Here is a 9,540-nt window from a genome sequence, read left to right as displayed (position 1 = left end):
GGAGTCTTTTCTCTTTTGTTTTCAATAAAGCTGGCTAATGGTTTATCTATCTTATTAATTCTTTCAAAGAACCAACTCCTGGTTTTGTTGATCTGTTCCACAGTTCTTCTGGTCTCTATTTTATTGAGTTCTGCTTGAATCTTTATTAACTCTCTTCTTCTGCTGGGTGTAGGTTTTATTTGCTGTTCTTTCTCCAGTTCCTTTAGGCGCAAGGTTAGCTTTTGTATTTGAGTTGTTTTTTTTTTTCAGTTTTTTGAGAGATGCTTTTATTGCGATGTATTTCCCTCCTTCTTTTCTTTTATTCCCCTCTTCTGACATCTATTAATTCTCCCCCAGTATTTTCCTCCATTCTTTTCCTTCTCCTATCTTGTGATACTTACTGATTCTCCAATATTTTCATAATCTTTATAAGAATAAGAAAGCTAAAAAAAAAAAAAAAAGAAAGCTCAAATACACATTCCTCTCAATTTCACTTTCCTCTCATGGGTATTTTTGTCTCTCTATGCTGGCTGCTTAGGATAAGATTAAAAATGGTACCTGGAACAAAATATCTTAACTGACCAAGGTCCCTGCATTCTGACAGGCTCATACATTAAGTGAAGAGAACAGTGTCAGTTACATACCTATAATGTAAACAAATACCATCTTATGTTCAGGACTTTAATACTTAATGAAGCCTCATATGTTGGTCCTATATATAATTAGTGAACATGTTTCCCTTGCTATTCTCATCTGTCCCATTATAGGGTTTATGAATATGCAAATCACAAAATCTTAGTATATTAATGCATGTAGTATATAAAGGCCTTTACTGGAATGTAGCCAGCTTTGGTATGGTGTTTTTGATAAAGTGTTATGTTCAGAATGAGAACTTGGATTCGTCATTCATATATAGGCAATCTCCAGAAGGTAGTTCTTAGTATGATTAAAAATAAATAAACTAAAGAAGGATAAATTAATAGCATTTTACATAAAAGTAAAACACTTCTGTAATGCAAACTATCTAATAAAGTAAGCAGTCAAAAGACAAATCTGAGAACAACCATTTTTAACTTATGCCAAAAATATACTCAATATATAATCATTTTCTATAAATACATTTTAAAATATCAATAATTTAATAGAAAAAAATGTAGGGATATAAACAAATATTTCAGTTTTCTTCATACTACAGTATGATCAATCTGTTAAAAGTATGCTCACATAATAAAATAATTGCATATTAAAACTGCACTGAATCATACAGGAACTTCATATATTCTGCTTAGTTTTCCTGTGAGATTAAAACTTCTCAAAAAGTAAAGCCCATTAATTAAAGTAAAAGTGTACTAAATCTATCTTTGTGGCAAATCTATAAATTTGATTATAAACTCTATGAGCAGGACTGTGAAGAAGCAGAATCTTCATACATGATGTGAAGGAAGATAAATTAATGTGGTGCCTACTTTTCCATAGGGCAATTTGGCCATATATATCAAAATTAAAAATGTATATATCCTTTGATCTTAAAGTTTTACTTATTGATATTTATTATACTAAATATTTATGTACAATGCAAAATTAGCTATGTTCAAGTTTGTTTGCTACAAGACAAGTAGTTAACGGGAGAAGAATAGAAATAACCTAAATATACCTCAGGAGATCAGAACAAACAATGGTGCCTCCATTCAATGAAAGACCAGTTCACAGTCCCTGAATCAGATATGTTACAGAATTCAGAATTTTTGGATGAAAAATATGATAATTGCATGTTACATGACACTCCCAGGAAAGACTAGGACAGCACCTCTTTATTGACCACATTAACATTCTGCAGCAATGTGTTTGAAAAATCACATTTAATGGTATATAAAGACTATAAGTTTTGAAATATCTTCTCTTTAGGTCAGTTCGGACAGAGTGAGATTGCATCACTGGATTGGGCAGATTAATGGTCTGTCACAGAGGTCCATGCCCTAATCCCAGGAATCTATGAGTTCCAGAATTACATGACATTATATTAGGTTACATGCATTTGGTTCCATGACAAAAGGAACTTTACAAGTGTAATTAATATTAAGGACCGTGAGATGGGGAGATTAGCATGTACATTCTGGGTGAAGCCCATGTAATTACATGAGACATTAAAAATAGCTGACCAAACACTCTGGCTGGAAGAAGAGGAAGCCAAACAGAAGAGGAAGAGAGATGTGATAGAAAGGAAAGTCACAGAGAAGGACTGTATGCATCACTGCTGGTTTAAGGTGAAGAGGGCAAAAGGAATACAGATATCAACCTAGAGCCAACAAAGAAATGGAAACTTCAGGCTGACAGATGTAAGGAACTGAATTCTGCTAACAATCTGAGTGAATATGAAAGCAGACTGTCCCCTAGGGCCTCCACAAAGGAAGACACTTAGATTTTATCCTTGTGAGACCTGGAGCAGAGAACCAGAGCCCATACTGTAACTTTGACTTCCAAAGTACAGACTTTCAGATAATAAATTTTTGCTCTTTATTTAGAGAGTCTAAATTTGTGGTAATCTACACAAGCAACAATAGAAAACTAAAATAACCATCAAGTGAATGATAAAAATACTTGTTTTTTTTTTTTAATTTTATTTACTTATGAGAAAGAGAGAGAGGACAGGAGGAAGAGCAGAGGGAGAGAAACAGACTCCATGCTGAACATGGAGCCTGATGTAGGGCTCTATCCCAGGATCCCAAGATCATGACCCAAGCCAAAACCAAGAGTCGGGAACTTAACTGAACCACCCAAGCAACCCCAAAATACTTTAAAAAAAATATTTAATTATTTATTCATGAGACACAGAGAGAGGCAGAGACATAGGCAGAGGGAGAAGCAGGCTCCCTGAGGGGACCCTGATGAAGGACTCCATCCCAGACCCCGGGATCATGATCTGAGCCAAAGGCAAGCACTCAACCATTGAGCCACCCAGGTACCCCCCGAAATATTTGTTTTTTAATGCATTTTTTCCTCTTCCTTTTTCTTTAATCAAAGTATAATATATATCAGGAAAAGTCCACAAATGGTAAATGCATAGTTTAATGAGTTTTCAATAACTGAATCCATCAGTGTATCCAGAGCCCAGATTAGAAAATAGTAATTACCAGCATCCCTGGAGATCCACCTCTGCTTTATTCCACATAGCCCTGGCTTCAAATAAATAAATGAGTATGGCACCTTTCTGTTCTTGACATAAATTGAATCATAAAATATGTACTGTCTAGTGTCTGACTTCTTTTAGTCAACTTTCTGTTTGTGAGATACATTCAAATTATTTTGTGTAATTATAGACGTTTATTCTAATTTCTGTGTGGTCATGCATTACATGGTTATATTGTAATTTATTTATCTTTTCTTCTGTTGATGGACATTTGGGTAATTTTCACTGTTTGGCTTTAAGAATAGTGCTGCTAAATGCACAGCCAATGAGTAAGCAATTTCACTTCTAAATATATATGTAACAGATATATGGCCAATAGAAAGTCATGTTTATGAATATGCACATTCCTAAGCAACTGGGAACAATTCAAATATCTATAAACACAAAATGGATAAATAAATTGTGTTTTATTCATTCACTGACATACTCGTCAGCAATGAACAGAAATAAACAATTGCTGCCTGCAACAATATAGGTAAGAGCTCATAAACATAATGTCCAGCAAAAGAAGTCAGACACAAGGAAGTACATATTGTATGATTCTGTTTATAGAAAGGTCAAAAACAGGCAGAGCAGAACTGATATATAGTGTTAGAGGTCAGGATAGATACTTTTGAGGGGAGGGAGAAGCAACTGGCAGGGGCATAAGGATGATTTCCAGAGTCCTGTAAATGTACTATTTCTTGACCTGGTGATAGTAACCTATGTGTGTTCATTTTATGAAAATGCACTGGAGATGTATATTTGTGTATATGTAGGCTAATGCATATACTTTACTATATGTGTGTTACTTTTACATAAGAAGTAAAAGATATGAAGGAGTAAAATTAAAAAAAAAGAATAGTGCTGCTAGAAACATTACATGTCTTGTAGTATATCCATGTACATTCTATTCTTAGATATATTTCTAGGAATGAAATACTGAGCAATTTAGTTTTATTTTGTTTTTCTAAGATGAGGAATTAAGGACCCATACTATGCAGCCATAAAACAGAATGTAGAAGATCTTCATGTACTGTTCTCAGAAAGATTTCTAAGGTATTACTATAAGTGAAAAAGGCTACAGACCAGAGTGTATTGTGTTTTGTGTAAAAAGGAGATAAAATATATTAATACTTGCTTTTATATGCATGAAAAAATTCTTAGAGGATAAAGAGGACAGTAATATAGATAGCTCCTTTCAAAAACAAGAGGTGAGGCAGCTCTGGTGGTGCAGCAGTTTAGCACTGCCTGCAGCCCAGGGTGTGATCCTGGAGACTCGGGATTGAGTCCCACGTCGGGCTCCCTGCATGGATCCTGCTTCTCCCTCTGCCTGTGCCTCTGCCTCGGTGTGTGTGTGTCTCATGAATAACTAAACAAAATCTTAAAAACAAAAACAAAAACAAAAACAAGGGGTGGTGGTATGAATTCAAAAAGGTGGGGCCAGAAGTAGGAGAAAAACTTCTCATTCACACATGTACACACACGCATGTATGTATACACACATATAAAAAAAGGGTTTTTTTTAAACGATGGCAAAGTACTCCTACTCAAAAATGAAAATAAAATTACTGTCTCACCTTTGTAGATGTGATATTCCCTTTTTTAGACATGGTTGCATTTGGCCATAGGGTTTCTCAGGATATTACCCACTTTCTAGCCAGTTTCGTAGACAGTAGTTATCAGCTCCAGGTTTTAGCAGTGCAGTCCTCTCCCTGGGGCAACTGCTGCCTTCCCTGGTGCTATTCCAATACTCTCTTTAGAATGAAGGTGGCTATAGGCATTGATTGCCCTGTTTTATAGCAAAAACAAACAAGCAAACCAAAACATTCTAAATTATTAAATTAAATAATTATATTTTAAAATAAAATATCTTCATTTTGTTTAAGACTCTGAACGGGAGATCCTGCACCCAATTTTCCCTGATTTAAAACCATAGCGTGTGTTCCCAAGTGAAATTTTGTAAAAGAGAAGTTAGCAAGCTATCCCTTCACCCTAACAAAGACCTGCTACATATTATCCAAATAGGAAAAAAATATACACCTGAGAAACCAGAAATGTTTTTCAGATGGCCAAAATTATGAGCACCTTTGTTTCTTCTATCTATAATATATATTCCCATAGCAGCCTGGCCTCCTTAAATGAGCAACCTCTTGGCAAGCCTTGGTTAGCTGAGCCTCTTGGGCCTCCTTACCTCCTCAATACCATTGGCTTGGCGCTGTGGAAAACACAGGAAGGTAGAGAGACACCTACTCTGCCCACACATAAAGCCAAAAGATATGATTATAATAATGCCTCACCAATTTCTAGCCCCAAGTCAAAACTCAGTAAAGATTTATGCCCCTCCTTCTCTAAATAGTCATAAATATGGCTTCTTCTACATAAGAGGCCATTGTAATTGATGGCTACATTTCAAAGACAAAATAGTCAATACACTGGGCAAGTCTCCCTTCCCATTTCTTGTAAGCCATACATGCAATTTATAACCCTCCTAACTGATTGTCACTCCAGGAATGTATTGATTTTTTTAAACCACATAGTCGACATCTGTGATTGCTGGCTCCAAATAGAACTGATATTTAAACAGCAAAATCATTCTAGTCTTTACATTTGTAAGGGATTAACAGTTCCCATCATTTTACCCCATTTTCTGCAAGCTTCCAGTCCTGGGAGAATCTGTGATTTAAGGTTTTTGTGTTGAAAGAACAAAGCAGCAGTTTTTTTTTTTGTTTTGTTTTGTTTTTTTGTTTTTTTTTTTTTTAGTGCAGGAGCCCTGTTGAGAATTGTGGTTGGCAAAATTTTAAAGATGGTCCCCCCACCCACAATACCTAGCTTAGTGTTTGAATAAGCTAGGTATTACGGAAAGGATCATTGCACATACCATTAAAGTTACTAAGAAGCTAACTTTGAAATAGGAAGATAATCTTGGATTATCTGGTTGGGTATAATCTAATCACATACACCTTTAAAAGGAGAGAAGAAGGCAGAAAGAAAGTCAGAGAGATGAGGCAGGGAGGGAGGACAGAGAGATCTTAAGTGTGAGAAGAACTTGACTGATCACTGCTGTCTTTGACAATGGAAGAAGGGCATGAGCTAAGGAATACAGTTACTCTCTAGAATCTGAAAGCAGCCCCTAGCTGACAGCCTGCATGACAACAGGGACCTGAGTTCCACACTACAAGGAACTGACCTTTTGACAACACACTGAATGAGTGAGAAGCACATTCATCCCAGAGCCTCTTGAAAAGGAATACAGCCTTACTGCCATGTTGGTTTCAGTCTTGTGAAACCTGTAAGAGAAAAAACAGTTGAGCCAGGCTATACCTGGACTTCTCACGGGCAGAACTAAGAGCTGATAAAAGGTATTAAGTTGCCAAATTTGTGGTTGTTTTTTGTGGAAACCCTAAAAAACTCCAAACATTAGCTTTTATATAAGAAGTAAAATTTTCCTATAATACATGACATGGTATAGGCCTCACACAAAACTTACTATCCACCTGCCAGCATAGTCATCAACATTCTGACTTGCCTGTGCCTCATCGTGTCATCTTTCCACTGTGCTCTTTTTGTGAGGAAAAATTGTGACTCTATGACTCATGAGTAAATGTGTTTCAAAGGTTTTTGGCAAGAACTGAGACTTAGTCATTGTTTTAATTTTCATAGTACCTGGGGTAGAACCTGGCACTATAATAAGTCTTCAATAATCACTTGTTGCTTTGAGATGCATGATTTATTTTTTCCCCATTAAAAACCATCAGAACACAGTTTATTTTCTGAGTGGTACTTTTCCACCTCTATACCAACTGAGTAACCCTAACCCTAACTGAATTGTAGTGCCTAGAAATGGGACTAGGCAATCTTGACACCACCACAACTCCCAACACCCTATACTTGTGAAACTGGTTACAGTGTTCAGCTTCAGTCTGTGACAGGCTAGAGGTCAGAAGAAACACAAAATGAGGGGTCAGCTGCAGTTATATCTAGGAGTAAGTCTGAGAAGAGGGGTCAAGTGTTGGTCAAGAAATGCTTGTGGATCAGCTTGTGACCAACTCTGATAGCAGTTTCTGCTTATGTTAAGAGTAGAGTCTAATTTTCCTTTGACAATTCACCCTACTCTTCAAATTATTTTCAAGACTTCTTCAGCATATTTGCTTTGTGTAAAAATGATGAAATCTTCCTAACCAGCTGTCTACCTTCAGGAAAACTATTTAAACATCCTTAGACCCTAGAATTGGGAGGGAGACTTTGTGAGAATTGTGGCAGCCACCATTGGTAATACTGTTATTGCCCTGGGACATTGCCTTGATACAATGGTAACCTCTAAGTCAGAGATCACAACAGAAAGGCTAACTAACAAAATTAAAATGCTCAAACTATGCAGTTTATTGAATCACACAAAACATTAGCTGAAAATACAAGGGGAGTAGGTACAGTAAATTAATACTTAGGAAAAGTGCAAGCAGGAGAAAAACCACACTACCTCGGGGTTAGTAGTTGTAGTTGGGGTTACACAATTGTAATTAATAGTTACTTATTGCTATGTAACAAGTTGCCCCAAAGCTAGCAGCTTAAAGCAACAAATACTTATTATATTATAGTTTTGTGAGTCAGGGAGGCAGGAGAATCTTGAAATAGAAAAAAAAAAAATCATTAGGAAAAAAACTGAAGAAATTTAAATAGAATATGAACTTTAGTTAATGAAAGAAAAAGTAAACTGCCTTATTGATTTAAATGGATCTTTGAATTTGTGGGTGCTAAAAATATTGAGTCTTTCCTATTATTTTAATCTAAAAATGATATCTTGGCTGGTTATGAAATTCTGTTAGAATAGAATTTTCCTTTAGCTTTTTATGCAAGTGGTCTCTTTTCTTCTGAAATCTAGTGTTTTGTGTAGAAGAGTGAGACTAATATAATCCCCCCCTTTGTAGAACATAAAGTCTTTCTAGCTGGGTTCAGATATTTATTTGTTTGTTTGTTTATACTAAATTATTTACTTTTTAAGTCCTCCATTACATTTTGACCATTTCTCAAGCTTATCCTGAGGTTACTGATATGCTTCTTTTTCATCTCAGCTCTATTCTTTAATGCTTCTTTAGTTTCAGATCTATGATAAATTTTGTCTTTTGCTTTTCTTCTAAATCTTAATAAAAAGATGATATATATGGAATACAGGCCATAGAGACCAGAAGACTTATAATTTATCCAATCGAAGAAGAAAAACAGAACAAAAAGAACAGAAAAGTTAGTCAAGGGAAAAATAAAACTTAATAAAGGGCTCTCTGAGTTGAGAAACTTCTGAGTTCCAGAAAAAAGAAGAAAAAACACTTACTGTCAAGATGCCTTGGAGCTAGATGAAGGAACTTCAAGAAGAAAGATATCACCATCATAATTTTTTCTCCATGTCATTCTATCTTCCATCTTCAGTGCTCTCTTCATTGATAGCTTCTTGTTCTTTTGAGAATACCAAGACACTTTTTCAAATGTCTTCTTCTGTTTTTTTTTTAACTTTACCATTTATTCTATATTTTAACTTCATTTCTAATGCCTGTGTCCTTTTGTTTGACACAGCGTGTTTACAGAGATCCAAGGCCAAATTGTCTTTTTACATATCTTTGAATAGAAGTTCTATCTGTGTCATTATTTTGCCTTAGAAAAAAAACACTGGAGGATTCCACTCAACTCCTTCCTTTGCTTCTCTGGATACTTTTCATTTTTCACTTAGTGCCTGAATTGGAAGGCTATGTATTGGTGGTTTGTAATCTCTGTTAGATCTTGTGTGTTTCGAGCGTGGGTGGTGGCAGCAGTATCTGGAGTGACAAAAGGAGCAGTTGGCAGCTGGTAATTTTAATTCGGGTAAGCTCTCTCTTAGCACTTGCCAAAGTTTGCAATACCATCTGCCAGAGGGCGGTATGTGCTCCCTTGATTAGAAGTGTGAGGCTACCTCAGAGATATCCTTTCCCTTGCTTTGAGGAGAGCAAATCCCATGTTGGCAAATGAGTGACTGTGAAATCCCTTTGGCCCCCAAACTTTTTGTTGCATGTTTGTTAACTTATCTCAGTTGACTTTTATCTGAAACTGCAAACCTGAATCTCAGCTCATTGTTGTCCAATATTCTCTGCCCTGCTTCATCTTGTATCATTTAGGACTCTGCATGAGTGAAGAAACCCAATGGCTTTAGCAGTAGGGTTTTTGTTTGATTGTATCAGTAAAAATATAGAAGCTGAGCTAATTTTATCCACCACCAGAGACCAAGTGTATCTCCAAATCTGTTCTGTCTGTTCTATTTATAGTTGAATATTTTTAAAGCTGAGTAATGGACACATGTGGTTTATTATTTTTTCTGCCTTTGTATGTACTTGAAAATTTCAATATAAAGAGTTAAATGAAATTACCAA

At 35.8% G+C, this 9,540-nt stretch overlaps 1 long non-coding RNA gene across 1 annotated transcript; it reads right to left on the bottom strand.

Moving 5' to 3' along the window:
* Positions 1-235: 235 nt before the first annotated feature.
* On the bottom strand, positions 236-8,959 carry LOC112665056 (uncharacterized). The gene is made up of 4 exons (XR_003140189.3): positions 8,475-8,959; positions 6,336-6,435; positions 4,726-4,937; positions 236-422 (listed from the first exon to the last, which is right to left on the bottom strand). It is a non-coding gene; the product is annotated as an uncharacterized LOC112665056 (long non-coding RNA).
* Positions 8,960-9,540: the final 581 nt, after the last annotated feature.

Source organism: Canis lupus, chromosome 17, assembly GCF_003254725.2.
Source record: "Canis lupus dingo isolate Sandy chromosome 17, ASM325472v2, whole genome shotgun sequence".
Classification (NCBI taxonomy): Eukaryota; Metazoa; Chordata; class Mammalia; order Carnivora; family Canidae; genus Canis; species Canis lupus.
Note: the sequence above shows the minus strand (reverse complement) of the source record. Positions and strands in the feature narration are given on the sequence as shown.